At 38.8% G+C, this 22608-nt stretch overlaps 1 long non-coding RNA gene across 2 annotated transcripts in view; it reads right to left on the minus strand.

Moving 5' to 3' along the window:
* The window catches only part of LOC112145753, a 23059-nt gene extending 1690 nt beyond the window's left edge, over nt 1–21369 (minus strand). Inside the window, exons 1-4 of one of the 2 annotated variants that reach the window (XR_002919131.2) lie at nt 21091–21369; nt 19987–20073; nt 2522–2558; nt 1604–1977 (exon numbers count right to left, since the gene is read on the minus strand). This is a non-coding gene — a long non-coding RNA (uncharacterized LOC112145753). Of the gene's footprint in view, nt 1–1603; nt 1978–2521; nt 2559–19986; nt 20074–21090 lie in introns of those variants that run through there. The other variant, XR_002919132.2, reaches the window with a different exon arrangement.
* Nucleotides 21370–22608: the final 1239 nt, after the last annotated feature.

A 22608-nucleotide genomic window follows, 5' to 3' on the forward strand; every position in this document is an offset into this window, starting at 1 on the left:
TTTGCATTTCAGAACTTTTCAAACTTTAGTTAGTATGCAAAATTAATTAATTGTCGCTTTATTCCTAAGTCAAAATAAATTTTAATATGATAGAGAGATGTCTGACAGTGCATTTAAAAACTTAATAAAAAATAAAGTTGTTAAACAATATATGCATGTTTAATGCTACAGTTGATATTACTCTATGACAATAAACCTGTAACAGTAAAAGAGCCATTTGGACTCGTTTTCTACTGATCAAAACCTAGAAGGAGCCACATAGTCTTACTTTCACCTTTAAGAAATTTGTATTTGCATTCATTACCTTCTTTTTTAAATAATAAATATGAATTATGTCTATTTTTTGGGACGAACAAAAGCTAAAATCTAAAAAGAAAGTAGCATCTTTATAAATGTGATTTTTCTTTTTCTTTTTTATGTTTGTCAGGAGCTCAAATAACTTATTTTCAAAATAAAAAGATGTTCTGTGGCAAACAGGGTCATCTCAGTGCAATTCTGGACAGCTATAAACCATTATTCTGCAGATATGCACTTTTAGCTCATAAAAGATCAAACTTTTTTAGTTTTGCTTTGCATAAAAAATCTGTTCATTCTGGAGGTAGCAGTGAGCAAACAAAACATCTTCAGGTCAACAGGGATGTAAAAACCCTTATAGATTATCATCTATGTGCACCTCAGTCATCAGTTTATAAATGTAACTAATCTAAATGAAATACATGCTAATTAAGTAATCCTTACTTTAAAAAATTACTATTATTTTATTTTTCTTCAGCCAGAGAGCCACCATGGAGAGATAAAAAAGCCACATGTCTAGACTTCAATGCATTATTTTTATATTCTTCATTTGAAAATTAGGGGAAAAACATTTTTTTTAAGATTTTCATTAAAATTTTAATATATTTTTTCTTACTTACTTTTGTTTGACACATTGCCTGTTATCTTTGACATTTCTGCTTTTTTGTTTTAGATTTTATTTATGTAACCCCCTATTGATGAAAACAACTTCTGCTCAAAAATTACCTTCATTTAGTATTTACTTAAAAGCAAAAAGACAAGTGATTTTTTTTAATAACTGGAAATAAATTCAGGCATCAGATGGTTAATTAGTTATTTTATTTTACTGTCAGAGGTACTAATATTTTAATCTGAATTGCTTATGTGCATGAAAATACAACAAAAACCAAGTTGCCCTGCCTAAGATGTAATGAAAAAACATTTTAGAACTTAAGGGCATTAAATGATCTGATTTCATCTTCTTATAATTCCTAATAATTTTACAAACTCGTTTTGTTTTGTAAATATTCAGAGATGTTTTTTTAAACCTGAAATATAACACCTTCCTTCCCCTGAAAGCCATAATTTGTGTATAAAACAGGCAGAGTGCCCTTCAAGGATGTACACACAAGTCCTAAACGTGGTCATTAATAGAGCTGCCGCGGCGTGCATCCGGCTGCAGGGTCAGTAGCTCCACCACCACCACCTGTAGGCAGACAACTGTGCTGACTAGGAGGGGCTGTGGTCAGACACAGGAAGCAGGGACAGCAGGTGCACTGTTATCACCTCCATGGAAAGGTAATGAAGTCACATCACAATCAGCAGGAAATGAGGCAGCACAGCCCAGTCTGACCGCTTGTTTTATTACACCAAACAATATTTTAATCATGTACACAGACCTGTATACGATCAGAGAACTGATAGCAGCTTCTAAATCTTCGACACAATCGAGGCACATCTGTAAACTTCTGCGTCTGGCAGTTGTATGTCTTTTGTTTATGAGTGTTCTGTGGACTACAAGTGGTGTGACATTTACAGGCGTCCTCTTTGAAGAGAGGCCAACTGCTCTCTAGGCAATAAAGGAGCCACCTGCATCACTTCACCTGCCCTCCTGCGAAGGCTTAGTGTAGAAAAACAGCAGTTTCATGCCTGGTGGCAACTGTACATCCCGGCACAATCTCAAAATGCACCCAGTTTCAGCTTCTGCAACACACAGCATAGAAAAGGGAAAAAAAAGAAAGCCATTTTTCTTTTCAGTGTCTCCCCTCGTGTAAGTATGGGGTAAGCCCACTAATCCTACTTGATGTCATGACTCACAACGGGTGTGGCCCATGTGCTCCCAAAGATAGCTTTGCTTCCACTGCCTGAATATCAATAGGAATGTTTGAGTTAGCTTTGGGAACCATGTTTAACTGTAGATAAATATGTAAATACTATACGAATGTGTATTTTTTCTGTGAATATCAATATACTGTATATACTTTAACTGTTTATATGTGTGTTTGCGGGCTGTGATGTAGTGGTTAGCACTCTTGCCTGAGTTGCCTCAGAAGAAGAAAACCCTGGTTCAAATCCCAGCTGGGTTTTTTCTATGTGGACTTTTGTGATTGGGTAGATTCTCTCCAGACACCTCCCACAGTCCAGAAACATTTTTATAGGTTAATTGGTGACTCTAAATTGTCCCTACGAGTGACTGAGTGTTTATGGTTGTGTGGACCTGCAAAAGACCTGCCCGGGTATACCCTACCTTCTCCAAATGGTAGTATGGATAGGCTCCAGCAGCTCTGTTAACAGATAAAATAAAATTAATACACTTTTTAAAATTAAGAATAACAATTTAATATTCATTTTTAGACATGTCTATTCTATGATTAATTCTTTTGTGTGGATTTTTAACATTTCTTTGGCAAAAATGTAGTGAGTTTATGAATTTCCTGTTCAAATACATGAGAAAATGACCGTGTCTATCCTGTGTCCAGACTGACTGGAGCTGCAGCTGTTGCATCCGCTTTACTAATTTGGTCTTTCTATCTTTATAAAATGTGCTTTATTTTTTTAATGACCTAATTTTCTTATTTCTCGCCATATGTCTGTGCCAGTTTGTGACTCATTTAGTCTTTATATCTGCTAAAAATACACTTTAAAAATACACTAACTGGTAGAGGGCGCTAGTGAGCCCAGAGAATGTGATACCATGAATAAAGAATAATAGAATTAGTGGTAGCAAGTCAAATGCAGCCGTCCAGTTATTCTTTAATATAGTTTAGCATCATTTTCTAAATGCTTGTCTAAACCCCTAAACTCAAGAATTTGTGGCAGTGACAGAGAGACTTTTAACACTAAAGAAAGAAAAGGAAGACTTCTACAAACAGGTTATTAATGCATTTATTCAAGATATTGGTTGATTTTGAATGATTCGATCCGATCCAATTTACTGACCTAAAATCAAACCAGGACATCTTTTTCCAAAAATTCAACTAGTGTGAGTCAGAGATAAATACCTGGTACTAAACAGTGCAGATGAAGCTTTCCAGATTCCTTGTATTTCTTACAAGATAATAAATTATAAATTTAATATATGTACAAAATCCAAAGTCTGTTCACACATTAGGACTGAAATGAAGGACTGAAATGTTTCTGCTGCTATCATGTGTGTTGTCCGCTGTGATGTAATTTGGAAATTTTACATTATAATCAAATAAACCAAGCCTCATTCCAAACAGTAGTTTCCAAAATCGATTATAATTGATTTATTTAATTTTTAAACAATCCGTATGGTCAATTTGATCAACAACTTGCCTCACACATATCGATCTATTTGGATCATGGGAAAATAAATGATTCATTGATTGAGTCCATTAATTGTTAGATGCCTGGTGTATATGAATGTCCATTTTAGACAACAACAGCAACAACAATAACAAAAAAATAGTTAAAAAACAAAGTAATTACAGAGTCTTCACAATATTTCCTTATAAACATCAGGAGCTTTTCTTGGTACAGTTATGGGAAAGACTCTAAAGACCCTTGCCAGACTTAAACCCTATAGATAATTTGCATAGTGTATTTTCTACAGAAAGATAATTACATTTCACAATGCAGAAGGATTGAAAGCTTGTTTCAGGGCAACCTTTACTTTCATTTTACTTCATTGGAGCCACCAATTAATTGTCACACCCACTGTTGCAGAAATTCCTCCAAAGAGAACCTTGAAGACCCATTCCGATGAAAGTCGTGTTTTTGGTATTTTAACATGTTCTTGCTGCATTTTTCTTGGGATGGAGGAAATATATTAAAAAAAAAATTAAGCTTGAATTCATTTCTGAGTGTTCAAATCATTGTGAATCAAGAGAAGACTAAATAAATATAGAATGTAAAAGCTTGAAGGACTAAGCTAGAAGATACTGTTGGCAGGCATTCACTTGTAGACAACTAGATCCATGTCCGTCTTTGTTTTCCTCATCTGAGACAACATCTGGCTCAGAACTGTATGGCTGGATTGCTGTGATATTGGTCATCATTTTGTTACATGGGTAATGTTAGGTTAGAGATGTGATGGATGATGGGAAGTGGGGGAGGACTTCCTGCACGCCAATGGTCCTACCCATAACTCAGAGAGGAATTTTGAATGAACGACTTTGATTCTGCAGAAACTATGATGATTAGAGAGGGCCTTTAAATAAATATTGAATTGTAAACAAATGGTTTGTTATGTAAAAATCACAACTAAGAGCAGCTAGAGTACCAATTAGTAATAATTCTTTCTAAAGAAGTTATTTTTTAAGCTGAACTTCTTAGATGTTTCTATTTTACTCATGCATCATCGTCATTTTTTAATCTTAAAAGATTTTGTTTTATTTCTGAATTCATAGATGTTGGAAGATATGCATTTGTGCAAGTGTGTCTGACATTAAAGAATTGTGCCAGTATTCCCCCGTATTGTTATTGCACCTGCGATTGGCCTGGAGGCAGTCAATAGGAATCAGCCGAGAGCTTGGTGGTGCCTGTGGAGAGGGGTTATAGAGAGCTGTGTCTCCCACTCTTCAGTGTCTTAGTTGTAATGCATCCCTCCACTAACAGGGATCAAGGTATTAGGGATTCAGGTTATTTGTATTGATTTTATGTGCTGTCATGCCGGGCTCGAGGACGCCCTCATATTTGTGGAAATTGCAAATTCCACCTCAGAAATGTCACCAGCATTTAATCTCTTCTTGAGTGGTCAATATGGGAGGCTCACTCTGGTCCAACCACGTTTATTAAACAGAGATCAAGCGTTCCCACGGTTACCATGACACCATAGACCGTGGAACAAGATTGGTTGAGGCTGGATGGTAACATGGGAATGAAGAAGTTCAACTTTAACATTAATAACTTTTGATTAGATCTGTGTCAATGGTTGGGAGATTGTACATGGATCAAGAGAGTTGCCTTTGGATTAGGTGGAGCGGAAGGAGGAGTGTTCACCGGCATATTATCACATAGATCTGCAACGTAACCCCCTGTACTTTAAATGAGTGGGATTCACATGATTTGAAAAGTGTCTGGAACATTGTGAATGAACAGCAGTATATAGTAGTGCTTGTTGACCATCTGAAGTCTGTGTCATTATTCCACGAGGACTCTTCAAGGTCTGTAAAAGCAAACCGCTTTGTTGCATCTGCCAACATTTGCATGCCATTATCATCTTTGCTTTATCCGTGTCATAGCAAATGTTTCTCTTTCTCCAGTGTTTACAGGAATGGCCGAGTCACCCCTCCTCTCTCCATTCACCACAATCAAATTTACTCTGGCTTGAGTACACGTTTAGTGGGGACCATTTGTTTGAGGCAAACACTTAGGGCCGTCGTATGTCATTGACCAGTGTCCACAAATATAAGCCTATCAAGTTCAATCTTATAGGATGTTTTGCCCAATCGTTCTGCCAGTGCATTGAATTGACATAACATCTGCAAAGCTTCGATACACCGTTTCACTCATATCAAGACTGTCAAACTTTCTTAGGTCTGGAGAAGCCAGTTAATGATATTGAGAATGAAATCCTATTGTTGACATAAACCACCTTTTAAGTATTTACAGTGCTAGTGGAGGAACAGCACAGCTAACAAATATGAACCTGCCGGCACGGGCAACCGGCACATGCATCCTTTCTTCCTTGTTGATAAACCCCTGCTTCTTCTGAAAGCCCTCAGTTGACATGTACCTACAGAGAAAGCCTTAGCAAAACAAGCAGGACCCTTGTAAATATGCAGTGCCCAACAGTGGCACACGCAGTGTTGGCTTACATACTGCTAGTGGTGTTTTTCTTTTTACCTCCAAATTTGCTCGGAAAACTAATCACGGTCTGATAAAGCCTATGGTAAATATGGGAGAGATTGACACCCACATGTCAAAGTTTACATAGCCAGACCAAGTGTACATATACGGCAAGGGAGCTGTGGGGCCAGCAGGGACTGAGCTGGCCTGACCTCGCCGCGTCTGCGCTGCTGAAACAGACTTTGCAAGAAGGATGGAGGAAGATTCTTTGGCCAAAATCAAACATTTTCTATGAATTAAAATAAAAAATTGAGCGTACAAGAATAACCCATTACAATTAAATATATTCAGATTGACATTTATGCTGTATATAAACATTTTCATTTAAGTAGTTGTGGTAACACCTTCTTTTATAAATGCATTTAAAAATAAAAGAGCGAATAGCCTCTTTAACACCAGGAGTGTCAGCCTCCCAATTGCTTGATAATCCACAGCAAAGACAGTCCAGCTAACGGAAAAGGTTAACCCTTGACTGATGTGTCTGATGTTAATCTATAGATCAATTAGGGAGAGGCGCACTGGGTCAGGCTACAGATATTGCTGTGGCTATTAGTTCCTCTATCTGCCATTATTACACAGTCACATGCTCAAACATTGCACTGGGTTGGTATGCTAGGCACAGGTGCCTAGGGTAAACAGACAAGCCTACAAGGCTTGGACAAAATATTGATCTGACAGCAGATGGGAACCTTGATATCAACCATTCAGTTTTATGATATCTGTGTTCTTACGCGTGGGAACAATTGCAGTGTTAGTGGTCCAGACATCAGCCAGTTTATTTTCTTTTTACATTTTTTCATTGAAAAAGCCCTATTCTGATGTGTAAAACATTGTTTTTTTTCATATTTTTATGCATTCTGATGATTATTTCTTATGAACTAATGCAGAATTTGTTCAAAACCAATTAAAAATGTTCCTACAAGTCAGTAGTAGGAGTTCTTCCAAACCTAAAATTACACTTTATAAATTTTTATTTGTGTTCCAATCATCAGTATTACTTTCCTACAATCCAAACCCCAGAGCATTCAGTCTTCTTAAAAGAACCAGACAAAACACGAAGCAGATGCATCGGCCTCCTTTGTTGCATTAAGCTGCGTCTAAAAAAGGGAAGGGTTGTCAGTGAGAAAAGATGGATTTAAAATTTCCATTAATTCTTTCAAAGCATCCTTTTCAATTCCAGTGAATTAGATCAATGGTAAAATAACTGAGGGGAGATGAATTGATACCTCGTCTATCAGCAGAGGGAAGATGTAAAGTTCCCTAAATCCTCTTTCTTGGAATCTCCGCTTGTAGATGTTTGGGGTGATCAGGGAGGGCTCACGCAGGGGATGAGTGTCAACAAGGCCAACCCATTTATTGGCAAGGGACGCGTCTTTCTTCTCTAAAGCTGGCAAAAAGACTAAAACATCACAATATAGTGAAAAGATGCAAGTGCTCTTATTGGTTATGAATAGGTGGTCACTATGTATGAAACTTAAAATTCAAGATGGGGTCTAGGAGGGTCACATATTTCTTGAGACTATTCGTGGCTGCAACAATGGAGCCAACTTATCTAAATAACGCTGATGGGTAATCCAACATTCCTCAATCCTAAAATCTCCGGATCATCACAGCAGGGGTAGGGAGGCATATTCATGACTAATTATGTCTCTATATTTGGCTGCTCCACCTCTGTGTGTTCACATCTCCAAGGGCATCAATCACTCTGAGCTGCTTGGCCAAACACCATTGACAAGATGGGCGCAATGCGATGCTAGCCCACCGCCTCTATGGCGTGCAACCGTTCAATTAGTCTTGGTCAGCAGGAGGCGTGATTATTCCAAAATTAGTGATTATTTCCCTGGGTAAACAGGCCAGACTGGGGTTTGTCATCCCCTTGTGATCCTTGCTGGTCACTGGGCCTCCACAAAAGAGAGCAGGAGACTGGAAAAGAGGCCAGTGTACAGAAGACTGCATCCCCTGAAAGAGAAGCGCCAGGCCCCCTTCTAGCTGCCACAACCTGCGGCTCGACACAGCCCTCCCTGATAAAGTGCTATTTCCCGCATACAAAGGAGGTATCAGGCTTAATCCTCAAACCACCAACACCCCCTTCTTTATTCCCAGCAAGATAGCACAATGAGCGTAGATTTTGTCCTAATCCAAAGGTGGGCTATCACTGTAATCTGATAATTCGAGTTGATCAAAGCCCATTCAATGCTAATAGGGGCAACACATCAGCATTATGATCTAATTAAGGATAGCAATGCCAGGAAATCGTATACTGGGAAGGATGCCACTGGAAGTCTGTAGGAAAAAGAAAAAGGCTGTGTCAGAACTTGACAAAATTAAGAAAATAGAACGGTAACAAGTGACTGTTGAAAGTACAAAAAGTTTTATAGGCTTAATTTAAAATATAGATAGAAAAATACCTTAGAAATCTTCATACTTTCTACTAGAAAAAAATAGATAAATGGATATGATTGTACTTCTTAGAGTTTCAGTTTTAAAAAGGAACCAGTTCCTTCCCATTTAAAATCTTTATTAATTGACAGATAAATCATGTTGCTGAGTTACCCCCGCTGGGATAGAACCTTTCTGCCATTGCAGATTTCTTTTTGGGCACTTGTTGAAAGGCTCAATTAGACACGAGCTATTAACAATGCGTCCAAATCAATTACCCACTTGCCTTTTCGGAAGTTGATGTTCTCCTCTGGGAGGCACATCAGTCACGCCCTGCCTGCAAAGTCATCCCAAGCAACCCCTGCCAATCTGGGTGGCCACGGCTCTTTCACAACAGCACAATGCAGCTCCTACGTGTGAAGAAACGTACTCGAGGCTCCCAATCTTATCAAAATGAAGTTAGAAAAACAATAAGAGCAAGTGCCCTCTATCGACAGCGAGGTGTCTCGCACGGAATGCAGGAAAAACAGATATAAGAAAACCGCAGCAAAAATTCCTCATGCAGCGGCTGACATCCCTTCCACCTGGCCGTAAGACAACAAAACCCTTTTCGGATTCAGTTCTGTTTAGATACTCCTTAGCTACAAAAATAAAGTCCAGATGTGCAGGCGAGAGTCTCATGCGGCAACATGCAGGCTGCTTGTGTTTGACGATGGAAGGCAGCCCTGTCGACAAGCATCGCTTTGCAAGCTGACTTTCCCTTTCAGAAGGTGTACAAAGACAGGTTTAACTCCGCAGTCTTAACAAAATGTACAATCATCACCGACACTGAAAGCTAACCTCGGCTGACTGTTTCTGTTTTCGTGTCTACTAAAACGCCAAATGGATAGTTTTTTTCAAAGATGATAACAAAGTAAAATTTTAAGTGATTAAAAAAAAAGGACAAAAATGTTTCAGCTAACTCCTAAGCTTTACGTTTAAATGTTGTCTGTGTGCTCGGTGCAGCTCCCACCCCCAATTCTTAGCCCGACTCCCACACACAGGCAGGAACAAAAAGACCCACCTCGGTGTGGCCCTATCAATGTCACCGCTTTGTGTTGCAGTCTTTCAGGGTACATGAAGTGTCTTTAGCCACAATGAGATCAATAGCACGGCCAACAGTGCAGCGGCTAGCAGCAGCCGCGGAGGGGCAACAAGACAGAGAAGATAAAGCTGATCAGACCAGACGCATTGTCACATCTGAATCTTTGATCTACATGGGCGCATTTTACATTTGAAGACGAAGTTCTCTAGGCAGCATTTGCTAATGTGGAAGGGGAATATGGCTAACAGGCAATATCGATGCAACATATCTGCATTTAGATAAAAACGTCCCAGAGGACCTTCCAAAGTTTTCTGTTTACTCTGCTGAGCCAGATCTTTCCTGTCTGTGACCTCAGTCAGCCTATAGGTACACTGGCTTGGACAAGTCAGTCCCATTGATTTCCCATTCTCTCTTGGCACAATAAAGGCGCTCAACGAACAACTGAGATGTGTCCTTGACTAAAATGTCATCGTTTTTCTATCATGTTTATTTCGATCTTTATGCTCTCAGTTGTGTCCATTTTTTTCTAACTTTGATCGCTCCCTTCTGTAATCTTCTAAACTGCAAGTGAATATATCATTATGAAGAAATGGAGACCACCGTGTTAGACCTTAGAGCTTTCTCCACTTTTTCCCAACAGAAACAGCCCAAGCATAATTTGCCATCATCAGCTTCTTTTGTTCAAACAGGGACTGGTATTTGACAATAATCCTCCTTCCATAGATGAAATAATGTCTCGACAGGCAGCAACAAGACTCGCCAAAAACCTTTTTTCAGAGGCGAATCTTTGTGAGATCTGCAGTGGTCCAGGCTGACAAATGTCTTGGTAATGACAGAAACAAGCAGTGTAAACGTTTAATACAGGAAGACATTTACTATTTACCAGATTCTTCCCTCCACAATGATTATGAGTTCTTCAAAAATAATACAAGTCGCAAATCCTTTTTTGTTTTTTAGGGACATGGGAAGCTGAAAGTAAAATAGAGGCCTTTGCTTTATATTCAACCTCTAGTTATCCTTCCAAAATGCCAAGTATAATGTCATGCAATATCTGACAAACTGACCTTAATTTAAAGGGCTGCCATTGATGTCAACAGCAGGTAAATACCAAGTTGCAAATGTGCATTGATTGTTTAGATGCTCCAGGTGACACCGTGCCAGCAGAGAGAACTTTGTTTACCTCTCAAATTTCACAGAATGTTGAAGCAGCACTAAAAAATTACTGATGAAGCGCTTCATGGAACACCCTCAGAATTTATTTAAAATGATAGACTATGATCGTAAAAGGTCTAAATAAAAGCTTAGGTTCATAGTAAGCATTCTTTAAGAATAAATATTTAGGAATCCTTGTGATTCTTAGAGCTGTCGCAGCAACAGCCAGACTGGCCAGTGCATACAGAGCAGCTCAATAAGGAAATGAGATGCAAATTACTACATACATTCAAAAGGCTTTTTTTTTTTGCAACGTTATTCAGGTTTTATCTAGACAAATGTTTTGTTAGTTAAAATGTACAAAGTATTCCAAACAGATCTTGTTCTTTGTAAGTGTTGTAAGACAGTATATTTGAAGCGCGTGAAAGCCGGCAGACTGCATGTCATGGTTCACAATGCGAGGAGGCCTAATAAAGGTTAGAATTGATGGGGAAGGAGACAAAAAGAAAGTGTCTCACTGTTGTGCACAAACTGCCTGACAAAACTAAAAATGAATCCATTTAGTTCAATTTGTTTACTTTGTAGTTTTGGTTGTAAAGAGAAAAAAACTACTCTTTCAAGGTGCAGGAGTCAAAGCGTGAGTTTCTTTTTCATGGGCAAAGTTTTTTTTTTGTGTGTGTTTTTAAAACTAACGCGTCAAGCACTGGCAGCCAGGAACGACAAGATGTAGGGGAGACAGAAGACACAAAAAGAGGAGACAAAACCAAACACAAAAACAGTAACATCTGCGGCTGCTTCAAGCCAGACAGTTTGATGTGAATAACTCAGCACTTTGTGCCCTGACCTTGGCAAACAAAGAGGGGGGGAGATGCCTCGGGAATGGGGCGTGATGCCCCGGGAGGCGAGCGTCCAGTGAGCACCCGTCCTCGTTTCGGTGAGCTGGAGGCATTGTCCGTCGCCGGGGCTGAGAGGTGCCATCGGGGCACCCAGGCACTGCATGCCACTTGGACTGTCATAGCTGCGGCACAAAGATGGCTGCTTGACAAATGAAAGTGCCACGACACCGAAATAAAACGTCACTTTTAGAAGGGGTTCACGGCTGGGATCTCCGTGCCATATGAATGCAGATCAGGGTCAGGCAAATAACCATAGAAGTGGCTTTTGAAGAGACTGGAAAATGTAGAGATAAATCAGAGTGAAAGGGGAGTGGATGAATATTTATCATCTGGCCAGAAGATGCTAATATACATACAGATTTATTTCACCTCAGTCCAAAGTTAAAAAAAGGCAAATTCCTCCTCATCAAATCAAAGAGAAACACAACAAAGCCACTGTGTACTTCAAGACTTAAATCTTACAAGTTCCTAATCCTTCTGAAGTCCACACGGGACCTTTGGTCTCCATGGCAACAGCAGTGCATTCAACCAAGTGATTGCCTCCAATGAATTTCAGATAAGACAAAATGGAAGTGAATTGATGTGATTTTAATGCAGAAGTGAGCGGTGGAGGGGAGGTCCACTCGGTTCATATTTGAATAAAGCAAACAGAGCAGACAAAAGGCTGACAGCCGTAAATGACATTGTCAGTACAAAAATTATCAGCCAGTTTACAATCTGTTTGCTCATGTAGAACAAACAGAATGTGTGTGGCATCCCTGGCTTTGTGAACGGTAGGGCCGGCAGCCGGCGGCGGGAGAAAAGCAGATATCAGCTCCCCCTGCAGCCCTGCAACAATTAGATAGCAATTTGACAGGCACACTCATACTATGAGTTGGTTGCTCCTTTTTCCAAGGACAACCCTGTTTTTGGTCATGGAAAGGAAATACATAGATGGAACGTTGAGGAAAAAAGATGAATTGCGTGACCCCTGGCCAGTGGATGTGCAGGGTGGGATATCAGAGGCACATTCCAAACATGGGACCCTCAGTTTCCTAGCAGGGACTCGAATCAAGGTCTCCTTTTCTGCCCTGCCTTCCTTTGGTGGTAGGCGACCAACGGGGGGAATCCTCCTTAAAGGCAGTCCTGCTCACCCCCCCCTGTCCTTTGTTGCATTTTGTCACTTGTTTTGTTTTGAGCTTGTTAACTTCTCTATGGCCACATGGACAAGCAGCAGCTGGTGAGCTTGCAGTGGGCTGCTAGACATCAATTTTATCAGCCAGGGAAGGAGGGAAAGTCTCGCTTTTGAAAGCACTTTGACCTTCTCACTGTAACGCTGCCTGCCCAGACGACAATGGACCGTAAGGAGCATCGTTTCTCTTTAAACGTTTTTCCTCTTTAGAAATCATTTTCAATGATTATATGAACTCGTCACCAGACTAATGCATCCCTTCCATTCAGCAAAGGTGCTCATTCAGCTGCAGCGAGGAAAGCCTCTGTGAAAGCTTTCTGCATAAACAGAAAAAAAAAAAAAACTTGAATTGTTTCTTCTTGGCAAGCTGGAGCCCAGTTAGAAGAGGCTGTGGCCCTGTGAGTCACAGCTCCAACAGATCCAAAAGCAGCAAAGTCAGCTGATTGTTCTTGATACTGTGTCAAACTTCTGATCGCAGCAAAACACCATGTCACAAGTGTTACTTGATATTCATCCCAAGATTCTCCTAGCCTTTTTTTCTGAATCCCTGTTCTTTTCTCTGGCGGTAGAGACGCCGTTTAGTCTTATTAAAAAGTTGTTTGATTAGCCGGCGCTGGAATGGCGGCCGTGGAAAGGTCTGGCAGCAGCTGATAAAAGGGGAATGATAAATAGGCGAAAAATCCCGCCGTTTGCCAGTCAACCACTAGAGCATCAAAACATCCATTTCTCAGCAAAGTTGATCCAATTATTGTCAACCACTCACAGATAGCTACTATGCTTTACTCCTTTGATATCAGGCTAAATTGCTCTTCCCCTTTTTTGCCGATACGGCAATCGGTCATAAAGGGCCAGCCATCATTAGTGCTGTTTGAATTGGAGCCCTGTAGTGTTTGGTTAAGAGGGTAAATGCAAATTTGATGAAAGAATAAGGCTGCATTTACATATCAGCCTCAGCTCACACGGGGAGAGTAAACATTCTGTTTATCTCAAGTGTCAATTTATGATTTCGGTAGAATCTAAAGTCGTCCTTGGACCAGTTGCAAAAAAGCTGGAGGAAATTTACTGTTTATTCTATTAAGAAAAAAAAAAAAGCGGACAAAAGAAATTATATTAAAAGTTAACACCAGAAAAGAGCTCACACACGCTCCAGTTTTGCTCTTATTTACTTTTTTAAATATAATATTTGGATGTAAACTTTTTTAAATGATATAAATCGAATATGTTCTTTAGATATAAAAATAATAATAAACAAAGAAAATATGAATACTTATAGCATCATGCATTTTAAACTTTAAGTTTTTTTTCTTAATCTTATTTCTGTTTTTGTTTGCAATAAAGAAAAAAACTGGAAAGTCAATGGCTGAGTCCATATTTTTCAGAAATGACACTGCAGCAGTGTAAGAATAAAAATAAACAAGGCAAATTTGACGCATTAAGCATAAAATCTATTGTAGATTTTAAAAATGCAAAAGAAAAAAAAATCACGTTATTTTTTTATTCTCTATATATTTATGTAATTTTGATGTCTTTAAAATTGTAATATTTTGCTTTTCTAAAATATTTTTTTAATTAAAAGTCAAAAACCTTTGATAAAAAGTGAAATATATTTTACGATCAGAAACATGTCCTCCACAGAAACAGCATCTGATGTCTGCTCAGCCTCAGAGCTGAGAGAGCTGTGAAAAATAAGGCAAAACACTGCCATCTATGGCTGCATGTCTAGGACTGCTGAAATCCTGCACACCAAGCACAAAGGCGAGACAGACTCCAAAAAAAACCCCAATATAGCTTGATATTTTCTAATAACACTAATAAAATGCAATTGCAATAAAAAACTGCACATTATTTTTCATTGAGTAAAGTTAAAAAGAACCCTCAGGAACAGGGTTAACGGCAAAGTTTTCAGAATTGCACATAAAGCTGACACATTTTTGGCTTCCTATAACAACAGATTAGACTGAAACCTAGATTTTCATCCAAATGGGCATCTGGTGGCCATATCCTTTAAGCAACACAATTCTGCACAAATCAGGGGTTCTGTCAGAGCTTTTCGTACCACCTGCTGTGTATCTTCCCCTCAAAACGATTGAGCCTGCCTTTATTGTCTCAACATAATTTTATCTTTACAGTTTATTGGCCAAAATGCAACACACATAGCACATTTGCACTTCAATGCGCTGCAAAAACCCCCATACAGCTAATATCCTATATTGCGTCTGGATTTATTGTATGGGATATGATTTGATATCCGAGAAATTACATTGGCAATAAAAAGACATATCAGGACTTAATTTGGACTGGGATTCAAAAGCGCATTAAGGCACAATAATGAAGTGCATATAGCTGCCAGACTGGGGTAGCAGGTTGGCGATGAAGCATAGAAGAAAGCCAGATGTCAGGGCTTCTATAGCTTAGGCCTTGACCAGGCCTACGTCTGCGGCGGCCCTTTATGTGGCTCTCTGTGTGATGCATTGGTCCCCTATGGGAGTCCCGAGGCTTTACTGGTGATGAGACGCGATCTGTCCCGTCTGTCACCTCTCTCCAAGTTATTCATACACCATCCATACAGTCGGTCCTTCAAGGCTTCTAATCCCTGTCTCCAGAGTTGGACTACAGACAGAGAGGCAGACAGGCAGGCAGGCAGGTTGCACGTCTGATCGGAGGATGTTTAACACGCCGAGCATGACTGCACATTTACCCAATTTCAGCAATGCTATCAGCGTGAGGCTGCAAAACCGAGTGCGGGGGAATATGAATTTTGCAATAATGTGGAAGCGAATGCACTTCTGCACTGCTGCAGAAAAGCACAGCTGATGGAGCTGCGGCGAGTTAGCCTGCAAGAGTACTCAATATTAAAATGATGCAGACTCCTAATCTAAAAATAGTTTATTTTTACAATAAGCTAGTCCTCAATGTTACGAATTTCTGAAAAAAAAAATGTTGTTTTCATCAAATGATAGTAAGCATGAAAGTGGTTGGAACAGAATTAGAGCTGCCTCAGCACCACTGTGACCACGCACGAGAGTAAATTTGCTCAGAACATCATCTCCTGATGTTTACAAACAAATACAGAAAGAGTTGATGTAATTCATTCATTTAAACAAGACCTAAGAAACAAGCAAATAGATCATTCTTCGGGATTCTTTGCTTTGCAAACACACCTATTATAGATTAAAGTTTGATAACATGCCAAAGGTATCAAGGTAAACTTAGAGCTGTGACTGACAGCCCAAAGTGGTTTCTCTTTGTGTTGTGAGTGAGGGCAGGAATGCCGTACATAAAGAGCCTCATAATAACGTGTGGCTCTCGATTTAACTTCCAGGAAGCGTCATCAATTTAGTGCGGACAACTTGACCACTCCCCTTTAAGGATCAGCACAAAAAGACTGACCTGGGACAGACACACAGGGTTCACCTCAGAACCCATCAATCAAGTGTCAGCGCTGTGTATGGATGAGGTCAGATCCTGGCATGTTGTGTTGCAACCGTTAGGTCACATACGGGGCACGAGGAAGCAATAAAATCATGCCGAATATTTATTTTTTGTGCAAGATTTATGCAACAATTGGATCAGATCAGAAATATTTACCTATTTAAAGTATTTACTGCAGAAAGCAATCATCCGTAAAGTGTCAGAGACTTGTCTGTTGCATATGTGTGTGTGTGCATGCGTGTGTGAAACAAAGACCACCTGTGCGGTGGAAGGAGCCAATGCATTTGGAGCCGTTTGTGTTAAGTGCCGCTTGATTTGTCAGTCAGCAGAGCTGGGCTGAGTCACTGCGAAGACCACACCTGCTTTCCTCCATCTTTCTCTGCCTTTCCCTTTTCTTTTCCTTCCAAACAAGGTGTTTCCAAGAGTTCACCTCCAGGCCATCACTTATACACACACGCCTGATTGCATGTGGCAAACAACCGTGCATGTCACTTGCTGCAGTGAAGCAACTCTGTTCCATCAAGGCATGGTCATTCAAAAGAAAAACTAATCATGCAAACATTTTTTTGGAATCTTTTAACTTTGAATTTATCTGCATTAGGGTTTTATTTATGTGCACACCTACCTATTCATTGTATAGCTGAGTCTGCAATGATTGGACTGCAGGGAAGTGAAGCAGGTGGCAGACAGAAGCACATCAACGGAGAGCTTTTTACATTTTATCATAAACCTTGATTAAAAAGAAGCAATATTTCAGAATATTTAAACAACTCCTTATTTTTTTCCCAATTGTAACAATAGTAAAAGATTACAACAACCATGCAAAAACAAAACTACGCCTGCCTTGTATTCTAACTGTTCAGATCAGCACATTAAAAGAAAAGCGTCTCTATTCAATAATCAAATCAGGTGAATGCAACCTGACAGCAGCAACAAAACATGACACATGGCTCTACTGAAAGCTAGCAGCACAGAGGCACTGAGACATGCAGCTCATTGTTGTGTCCATGAAATAAAACATGGCATGAGCACCAGGTGCCACGAATCACTTCATATTTTAGTCATTTTCAGTTGATCAAAAGATTTTATATAACCCTAAATCATTTTTTTTCTTTAAATCAAGTGAGGTTACATTAAGGTTAGGTTACATTCCCCAGGGAATTGAACCCTGATTTTCTATGTGCCACTTTGCATGTATTGATAAAAGGTTTCTCTTTTTATAGTTGCACATCTAAAATTAAGTCATAGACATCACCACTTATGTATTAGGTCTGCAACCTGCGGCTCCAGAGCCACATGTGGCTCTTTTACTCCTCCATTGTGGCTGTTAATTTAAAGGAAAAAAAAAAGTTTCTAAATGTTAAAAGGAACTGTATAGTAAGAACTGAGAAAGTAGTAAAGTGGAAAAAAGGTTATATAACTCAAACTTTAACCTATTTACAAACAGTTGAAGGACAGTGTGTATCACAAGCTGAACTACAACACTTTGTCCATTATGTCCTGTACTACCAAAAAATTCAATAGACGTCAATAAGCACAACCAGTATTAAGGTGCACCAGATTATTAAGCGAGTAGTCTATTTTTGAAAAAATGAAAGAATTTTAAGGGCGTTCGAAAAACATGACAGGGATTACTTAATTAGCTCGAATTTCATTTTGGTTTGTTAGATTTAAAACTGTGAATTTAACTATTTTTATTTAATCCCTGTTGACATTACACTTGCTACTACTACTTTTGCTGCACTGAGATGATTATATGTAACAGGGTGACTTTTATTTTGAAAAGAACTTCTGTCAAAAGTTTAAAAAAGGCTATTTTCTTTAAATTTTTGTGTTTTATACATACAAAATGAACAACAGTTAATTTATGTTTATCATACTAGTAACATTAGCATAAATACAAATCAGTGTCTTATTTTTTTAAGGGTGAAGGAAGACTTTGTGGCTCCTACTGGGTTGTAGTCAGTGAGAAATCAACCTGAATGGCTCCTTTAGAGTTGACTGAGGCTCTTTTACATTAGCTTGTTTGGTTCACTTGGACAGTCATCTTTGTTTTTCACGTGTTCACTTGAATTCTGGTGAAGGACAAACAAGTTTTGATTTTCAATTTAAGTGTGAACTATTCTAAATATATAATAGTCAGAGGACTAGGTGGTAATTTTGTGCTTCCCTTCCATCATGGTCCGAGCTCGTTTCAGAAACTACCCCCCTCTTTTAAGCCGTTGTAACTGCAGGGCATTTTTAAGTGGCTTTGCCTGCTCATTTGTTAAAGTAAGAACACTTTCTCTGCACCCATTTGAACCAGGTTTGCTGGACTTAGCTACTGTAGAGAGCTTTGAAACAAAAAAAAAACAATAAATAAATCATAAACACTTCTTATCAGGGTGATGATGGTCTCATTTCACAGCTCCAGGATCCCCCCCCACAGATACTGCACAAACAATAAACTAGGTTTAACTGAAACTGACTCATGGAACTGGGAAACTCAAAAGACAAAAAAAGATGATTATAAAGTAAATTAACAAATGTGGAATAAGCAAAAAGCTTTGCAAAAACACTTGCTTGTAATCTACAGGACAACGACTTTACATAATAACAATTGCTGCTACATGTAGATCTACAAACTGGTGAATTGTGGGTCGTACCAAGTCTTTCCTCACTTGGCTTTGGCATTTTAGTTCAGCTTTTGTTAAATAAATACTGACGCAGTGCTGTGTGTCATTCGTCTTTGTTTATCGGAAGACTGAGTCACCGTAGTTTTAGTCCCGCTAAAGATCAGAGTATGAATTTTACCATCAAAACCGAAGCTTGATCGCCTGTTATTCATGACTGCACTAGAATTATAAAACTCAGATGGCAGATGTGACATTTTATCAGTGATTTAACTTGGAAAAAGAAAAATCTGAAATTGTAAATCAACCCATCTGTATGAGAAGTGTGTAACCCTAAGAATGGTAAGTAGTGGAGATGAGATTATAGATCAAGCAGTCGTGCAGACATATCACTTGTATCCAAAAAAGAAAAAAAAAAGAAATTAGAACATTCCTAACTTTTTTTCCTTTCTATTTTTTCTAAGAGTAAAAAACTAAAAAAGTTTGAACATTCCTTTTGCTGAATTTGCATGCTGAGCTTCCAACAATGACTTCATTCATTACAGTTTTCAGGGTGTGGAGCTTAAACACCACAGCAGCCACATCAAACAGCTGATTAATTGATAATATTATACCCGAGCAGATGCAGCTAGACTCTGAGTCTAGGACGGTATTTCTTTTAAACCATCATCCCACGCAGTGCTGCAATAGACCTAATTCCAGTTCAGAGAGCAGTACCAACAAATGTCCCACCACTCCCTTCAGAAACAAAGCCCTTCTACATGTAAAAGTGTGACAAAGGGACAAAGCATGTCGGCGCGGTACTGATGGAAGACAGTATGAGTCGGAATGAGCTGGAACCTCTAGGTGAGAGTTAAGTTTCCCATGACATGAAGACTTTTGAACCTTTAATTAAAAAAAAGTGTGAGATTTTTTTTTCTTTTGTGCATTTTCATGGATGTTTCTAAAAGCCTGAGCAACTTTGAAAATAAAATAAAAAAAGATAAATAATAAAATGCATGCTTGAAAATCCTGTTCTTAGAGAGAATTTTCTCTTTTTTCTCCGAATGGTGAGTTTTGCCAGCTGTGCGTACAAACGTGGAGTGTTGGATGAGACAATAGGTGAATGCCATCCAGTCACATTCCTCACATGCCAGCCAGTCTCTCACTGACCCTGAAATGGAGCCCACTTACCCAATTAGGGTCATTAGTGTGGACCACTAAGTGCCCCAGTCACACATGGCTGCAAACCGGGCCCACTTTGCCACTGTGGAAAGACCCCTAGTAAAACAGAACAAAAAGGAGGAATCTCAGGGTTTCCATTAAGCCTTAGATGTTTATCAAGACATTTTAGAATTATTTTGTGGAAGTTTAAGTGATATGTGTTTATGTTACAGCTCTAGATGAATTTAAAAAAAAACAGTGATCCAATGTTGGGTTTCTGAGCTTAGATGACACTAAATTAAAGATATGGTAGAAGTCAGATAGTTTAAAGCAGGGGTGTCAAACTCAATCGCATGCTGGACGAAAATCCAAAAAACACCTTGGGTTGCAGGCCGAACAGGATAAACATTTATTGAACACTCTAAAACGGCATTTTTAAAACTTTAAAACTGTACATTTTTAACATAATTATGAAGTAGATATTTAGCATTACCTGAGATAATGCTAGTGTGAATGATGTAAGCAGAAATTGGCCGCTGAAGATGCTGACATTGAAAGTAAAAAACTCTGAAGCTGATAGCTAGCTAAAATATTTGCTAAATGCCAAATTAGTCCGAAAAAAAAAATATATATATATATATAGGTTAGCCAAATCAGCTAGCATGCTGCTAAAAAATAGTCAAACTTCAAAATAGCCTAAAAAACAGAAAAAAATCCTCAATTAGCCAAAACAACTGTAGCTGATATTAGCTGGATTTCAAAGCAGCCTAAAAAAACCCACTAGAATGTAGCTAAAATATTTGATAAACACCAAAATGAACTAAAAAAAAGCCCAAATCAGCCAAAACAGCTAGCATGTAGCTGAAACAGCCTAAAAAAATCTTAGTAAATGCCAAATTGATCCAAAAAGCTAGCAGAATGCCAATTTTAAAACTTTGAAACCACAACTTTTTAACACAATCATGAATATTCAAAAGGCATGAATATTAGTCCAGAATAAATCAACTTAAACTTTAAATATCTATCAGTATTTTACTCTCCACAAAAATATATTTTGTCAAAATTATACAAGTTAGAAGATAACATCAGGCCATTAATAACAATAAAATGATCGGGAGGGCCGGATATAATTACCTGGAGGGCCGGATCTGGCCCCTGGGCCTTGACTTTGACATATGTGGTTTAAAGACTCCCGACTGACAGTTGTGGCAGTTGCTTCATAAGCTAGCCGGCGTGGACAACAGCAGACCACAGGGCTCATCATTCTATGGAGTGTTTTCAAAAAACGAGGACAGTGAAACACCTCTTAACCACTATTCCTTGTCCGATCACCTGCACGAGCTTTTAGGCCCTATTCTTGCGCCCATGTCATATGGAAATAGATATTGATTCCGTTAGTGATATTTTCCTATTCGGCACAATAGTCATCCAAAGGATGGAACCATTTTAAATCCAGGATTTGAAAAGAAAAGCTGAGCATTTGAATCTGCGGTCATGTCTTTTTTTGTTTCGTCTCAGGAAAGTATTTTGACGTTAACGCTTAGCAGATGTTGTTGCTCATTTGACTGCTAATTTGGTTAAACACTTAAAAAGTTTAATCGAAATATCCGCTTATGGAGATGGAGGGAGGGATGCTGATTGGCCCACATCGTCAGAGGCAACTGGCTATTGAAGAAGAGGCTTATGCCAGTGAAAAAAGCATAATCATTTGTTGTGCCATGTATTTTAAAATATATTTTGCTGATAATGCAGCCAATATTTTGCTTTTGTTTGTTTGAAATCTTTGGTTTGAGCTCTATTTAAGAACATTTTTATGGGCTAAACTCTAACAGCAAGGCTAATTTAGCTTGAACTATCAGATTGTTTTTGCTTTGCAGCATTTACAATTGATTTGTAGTATATTGAGCGTGACAAAAGTCTGTATATCGACTTTTATAAGGGTTTTGTGTACATGCATTGTTCCTCTCTGGTGCAAACAGCACACACCTCTTTGTGCACGTGCATATACTTCAGCCATTAACACCCTCTGCGCTTTATCTTCAGATAAGACATGCTGAGAGATCTGAAAGGTGACAGGGCGCTAAAGTCATCAGTCATCAACTTTCATGCTCGACAAACAGTAAATCAACATGAATGAAGGAAAACTGTAGAAAGTGAAGTTGTTGCCAGAATCTCCTGCAGCTGGAGGAGCATCAAGACTCATTAGACTCAGATGGCAATGTTAATAAGCTAGCAAGGTGCTAAAAGGACATACTGAATCCATGCTCAATGTGTCCCACTTCTAGAAAAAAATCTGAAAACGTTATTAAAACAAAAATGAGAAATAACAGAGGCATTTATTTAATCACAAATTAAACATTTGCACTAATTTGTTAAAATCTTACAGCTTTTTTTGAACATAGGAAACTGTAATCCTGCACTAAAGTCAATAAGATGTCTAATAACAAAAGTCAGATAGTGGAGTGAGTGTACTCAGTGCCTTTAGTATGTTTGTTTGATGAGTTGTCTTGCTTGTAGTGTCTGAAGCCACTCACCTCACTCCCTGTCATAAAGAGGCTGTTTGCACAGAGATCCTCAAACCTATTGCACATCACACTGGAAAGTGGAGCACTCTAAAATCTGTCTGTTTATCTGGCTATCTCAGTGGTATGT

This window comes from Oryzias melastigma, linkage group LG22, assembly GCF_002922805.2.
Source record: "Oryzias melastigma strain HK-1 linkage group LG22, ASM292280v2, whole genome shotgun sequence".
NCBI classification, from domain to species: domain Eukaryota; kingdom Metazoa; phylum Chordata; class Actinopteri; order Beloniformes; family Adrianichthyidae; genus Oryzias; species Oryzias melastigma.